Source organism: Drosophila innubila, chromosome X, assembly GCF_004354385.1.
Source record: "Drosophila innubila isolate TH190305 chromosome X, UK_Dinn_1.0, whole genome shotgun sequence".
NCBI classification, from domain to species: domain Eukaryota; kingdom Metazoa; phylum Arthropoda; class Insecta; order Diptera; family Drosophilidae; genus Drosophila; species Drosophila innubila.
In genome coordinates, this window is record NC_047626.1 from 14,672,264 (window position 1) to 14,678,263 (window position 6,000).

Sequence of the window (6,000 nt, forward strand, 5' to 3'; positions counted from 1 at the left end):
GCCATAAATTTGCTTAATTTATTGTGCGTGCTGTGTGGACTTTTAGCTTTAAAGCCATCGTTGAACACGAATATCCAATCGAAATTAAAGTTAACAACTCAAACACCACAACGACAATAACAGCAACAAGGTTAAATGAGACAGAGATAGTGAATAAGAGAGACAGAGCGAGAGAGAGAGAGCGACAGAGAATGACGTCGACGTTGCCACAAAAGCCACAAAACCAATTTGACGATGGGGTTGAGGTTGTAGTTCACTTTAAGATTGTTCGACCTTTTGACGAGCTGCTCGTTAGCTAGTACAGGGGAAGTCGCTCACTTTCTCTCTCTCTCTCTCTCTCTCCATCTCTTTGTGCAGCAAATGGGGGCAAGTTGGCATGAGTGAATGTGGCAACAGCTGCTCCGATAAGTCAAAAGCAGCCTTCATCAGTTTATTGAATAACTCATTAAGATTTGTGTTTTCGCTTGGAAATTTCTTCATGTATTATTTTTAGTATTTCTTTCAAATGAATTTTCCATAACTTATTTTTCTTATATTTTATTTCGTTTAAAAAACAAAATTGGGTATAATTACTCATGAAATAGCTTAAAGTTCATGAAATAATAAATAATTTCAGACATAATGCTCATTTTTTGGCTAAAAGTTTTGACAATCTAGGCGAATAAACACTTTTGTTGTTCTGCCTGAAAATGGAATAGCTGATAAGTGGGCTTAATAAAACTCTAAAAAGAACTCTCCTCATTATTGCAAAGTTTTTGCGAAAGTTTCCCATTGAAAGTTTACAAGATTCATGTGCAGCAGTCCAAGGCGGAGTGCAACAAAAGAATGCAATATATATTTCTGTATCTTAAGTTGCAATGAGACTGGCTGATACTAAATCATAAGCTTATTAGAGCTGTATTATGCAATAGGATAAGAGGAAGATAAGTAGTTGTTCTAGCAAGTTAAGAACACAGAAGAATGCAATTTACTTTTATTGTAGAGCTGATATTTAATAATAAACTTATTTCAGCTGGAAGGCAATAAGCTTAGAAATATATAAGAATCATTCCAAAATAACAACTATAAAGTCAAGCTTAGCAAGTCAAAATAACAATAACATTTCATAATTCATTAAAGCTCGTATTGTAGCTTTGAACAGCTTTTGAAACTGCTTAACAAAGACATAAAGTATTTATATTAAATTGAATAATGTTGGACTATTTGCAGAGTTCTCCCAAAGGGACAGCTACGTAGAATGTTACGTAATCGCCAATCATGCCATCAGTCAATCATTGGGCATGGTCTGAGTTGGGTCATTCCGGGAAATCCTCCCCTTCCTAAAGCACAAAAAAATACCAAACTCTTGACAGCCCCCGCCCCAAAAATATTGAAAGAATTACGTAGCATTTTCTCGGGAGGGTTTTGAGGGGGTGGACGGCGTGTGCTAACGTAACACGAAAATGCAAAATCGATGTGGACGAAAACTTGAGGAATTTTTAGCATTTAGGCGGCTTCAGAGCTTTAAAGGCAACAGCAGGAAGCTGAAATGGCTAAGAATGTGTGTGTGTGTGTGTGTGTGTGTGTGTGAGTGTGGGTATAGGTGTGTGGGTTGGGGCATGCTTTTGTCATACACAAACACACATTTTGTAAGTTTTATGTGTGTACAATGAATGTGTATCTGTGACATACAATGCAAACAGCTGAAGCGCTTTCCGTGAGCTGTCACTGTGAGTGTGTGTGTGTGTGTGTGTGTGTTTGTGTGTGTGTGTGCTGAAGAGATTTTGTAGCAAATTGTTTTGTACACATAACCACCCATACATATACAGAGACGCGGCTAGCTTATCAAAGTCTGTGATGGGCATACATACATCAACCCGGACAGATGAGCATTCGTCCAAAAAACTTGCTGACACTGCGTTCCTCTCATGCCACTCATGCTATCTCTGTCTGGCTTTGCTGCTTTTTTCGACTGTCAAAATATTTATGGGCTCTTACACAACCACACAGTTACACACTCACACACATACACAGGGATTGCCGTGCAATATTGTGGCACTTTGCACTATGGTCCGGATGACGATTATTTTGGAAAAAAGTCGTTTCTTAAAGTTGTTCAAATTACCGTTTTTTTTATGGCGATGCATTCAAAATACTTCCACCTCCAATGTTGCATAACCAAAATTTTCACATTTTCCAACACTGTTTAGCAATCAGCTGTGAAACAGAGTTGATTTGAACGAAGTGCACATGAAACTCTTATTGCAATTTTGTAGGTAAAATTTAATTACTTGGCGGCACTAACTATGAAGCTTTTTTAAAAACATTTATCATGGATTATATTCATTATGGCTTGTACTTTGTGTTTATTTATCTCCATTGTTAAAAATCAAAGTGCAATGTATAGTTTCTTGTAATTTAAAAACTTGCCTCATTAAAATTTTTTTCGATGAAATTTTAACTTTGAAAAGCCGTAACTAATTTTGCTAGCATATGCTAGCAATGCGACTATATGCATTTTGTAGAGAAATCAATTCTAAATTTGTACTATTAAGCTCAAGTTGCGCAATTTTGCGCATTTTTCACAATTTCACTTTATTTCAGCTAACCTCACGTTATAAAATGCGTATTTGCTTAAAGTGTGGCGACAACACATGAGACAAATTGACCAAAATTATGATTTTTTGGCTTATTTTATTGTGCGCATTGGCGAAAATTACAAAAACTCGTGTTTACGTATTGAATAAATGATAAATCTTTACAATCGACAAAAAATAGAAATTTCCAGTTTCATACAAAAAGTCAGTTCACGACCGATTTTAATAATTTGAACAATATGACATTATAAATGATAATATTCCGATCTTGATATATGTTAGCCCGAATGTGAGGAGCATAATATCACTTATATACGATCAGTTTGGTCAGATGTTTTGGAAAAAAATAGCGTTTTTATAAAAAAAATGACTTTTCGACTGATAATTTCTATTATTTCTATATGATGTAGTTGTCCGATTTGGATGAAATTTTGCCAACACGTTACGTACATAGTAACACGCCTAACCTGTAAGTTTGGTCCTGATAGCTTGAAAAACAAAAAATTTAAATATCGCAGAATCCGAAATAAAGGCGGGACCACGCCCACTTTTCTAGGCCATTTGCGTATTGATATCATAAGCCCAATGCAAAAAACTAGACCAAAATATCTTCATTCGTTTTCGAGTTATTAATTTATTCCTAAAAAATCGTCATCCGGACCATAGTGCTTTGTGACGATTTAACTTTTTTCGTTGCATACATTTTGGGGCAGGCAATTACATAACATAATAATTCAATGAATAACAAACGCATGAGCTGTTTTCTCTTCCTTCTCTTGTATTTTCTTCTCTGACTGTCTGACTGTCTGTGCATAATTTGTAACTCGGGCAAACTACATAAGTAGATACAACAAAATTATCGAATGAAATTATTACAGCTTGCCTAAAAGTAGGCAATAAAACAGTGTCAACAACTGAGGGGAACGCGGCAAAAGTTTTCGACCAGCAGCTGTACAATGTCACACCCTCAAAGGCCCACAAGACCCACAAATACCCCGCATACCCCTCATATACAAATTCCCTGCACAGACTCAATCTGTAGGCAGAAGGACAGATAAAAGCGTGATTCTGTCGCGTGAGAAGCGTTTTGCCAAAAATTCCATCTGGCAGCTGTTTTTTTTTTTTTTTTTGTTTAGGGTATATTAAGGGTATATTAGTTTAATGAAGCACTAGGTGACCTTAATTCCGTTTATTTTTCACTATAATGCTTAATTCGCAGCTTTGATGATTTTTTTTAGTTAATTTAACTTCAGAATTGTCACGCTCAAGTAGAATAATTAAAAGAATAGAGCATGTAATCAGAGTAAAGGGTATTTCAAGTGTCGACGTGTTGCATTCACAATACTTGCTCTTAGTTTTTGTCACTTCTCAACATTTATTTCGTGACAGACACGTGCTACGATTATTGTCTATTTGTGGTTTCTCAACAATTCTTAACTTTAACGACGTAAATAAATCAAGCACATTTTCAACGGCACAAATATTTGAATGTGAGTATGTGTGTGTGTGTGTGTGTAAATTGACATTGAGTAAGTTTAACAATCCTTTTTCGGTTTTGTGGGCATTCACTTTGCAAACGAGTTGGCAGCACTGCTCTGGTTGTTCCGAACTTCGCTGATTAATATTGACGTTTAGTGTACCTAGACTTTAAGCCAGACGACTCTTTTTAATGCAAATTTACAAACGTGTATTTAGACCCCGTACTAAAAAAAAGTTTATTTGAAAAAAAGGCGTGAAAGACCCTATAAAGTATATATATTCTTGATTAGCATCAATAATCGAGCCGATATAGCCATATCCGTCTGTCCGTCTGTCCTGACGTCTGTCCTGACGTCTGTCCTGACGTCTGTCTGTACGAGATCTCAGAGACTATAAGAGCTAGAGACACCAAACTTGGTATGTATCCTCTATATTGCAAGCAGATCCAGTTTGTTTCCGAATTCGGCCACGCCTCCTTTAACGCCAAAATATCGACATAGAATATTTCATATCCACATTATCTCAAAGACTTTAAAAGCTAGAGATATCAAACTTGGAAATTAGGTTCCTCTATATTGCATGCAGATAGAGTTTGTTTCGTTTTTTGTATCGGACCACTTTATTATATAGCTCTCATATGACCGATAGGTCAAAAATCAAGCATTTGTATGAAAATTTGTTTATTCTTTGAGATATCTTAACCAAACTGATACAATATGCATATAAGTTTATGTTATAAATCCTGTCCGAAGTTGGTGCAAATCGGTCTACTATATCATAAAGCTGTCATAGGAACGATCGGTCGAATATCAAGTTTTAGTATGAAAAACTTTTTTGATTTATGAGATATCGTAACTTTTCTAATAGAATTTGCATTAAAGTTGGTCTTATACAAGTAAACTAAATATTTATCAATTTTTTCCATTCTTAGCTTTTGCTAAAGTATGTGCGGGGTCTCCGACAGTCGAGTATGCTCGACTGTAGCACCGACTGAAACCTATGCAAAGTGCTTGTTTTTTTTTTGTATATTTATAAATTGAAAGTTTAACCACAAGTCTAGAAAATATGCATTGCATATCGCAACAAGTTGGAAGCTCTGCAAACTCAATATGCAACTATTTGCCTTTCGGCAGTGCTGCCAACTCGCAATTCTCAACTAAAATTGTTTCCATATTATATTCAAAGGAAAGCAGTTGAAGAAGCTTATAAATCTCGACTTTCAACAACCCAATGATGATAATAATGATGTTCCTCCACTTTCTCTCTCGCTCTCACTCTCCCTATCACTTTCTCTGTCTCTGTTTATTTGCCTTTGTGTAGTGTTGCCTGTTTATTTTTTAGTCAGCTGCTTGTTCCCCAGTCGCTTGTCTAAATATTTTGTTTATTTTCATTTACTTGAAAACATTTTTTGAGCCTGAGTTTTCAGTTATGTATTTGCTTTGCTTTCGATTCGCTTCATTTCTTTATGCTACGCTATCTTTTCTATATCTAAATATAAGTATATGTATATGTATATATCTGTTTCTCACTTTTTCATTCAGTGTTTCCGTTTTGGTTTTGTGAACGCCTCAAAGCATGATACACGTTAAATATTTCACATTTTTGAGCATGCAGATTTCATATGTTTTTAATTTATTTGCTGGCCTTTTAAATTCCTGCTCCTTATTAGTAATAAGCTACACACCGCACTCTTCGTTTCTCTCTCTTCTACATTTCTCCACGCTCTCTTTTGGTTTCTACAGCTGGTTGCTCATCTCTTTCTGTCTCTCTCTCACTGTCTTATCCCTCTCTCTCACTGCTCGCTGTTGCTCTGTTGATGTTTCTGTGCGAGTGCGCCTGATTATACCCTGTACGCCTCAAGGCTTTCAAATCGGGCATGCTAACATCATCAGTCTCTCTTTTTCTCTCTTTCTCTCACTCTGTCTTTCTATCTTTTTCGATGCAT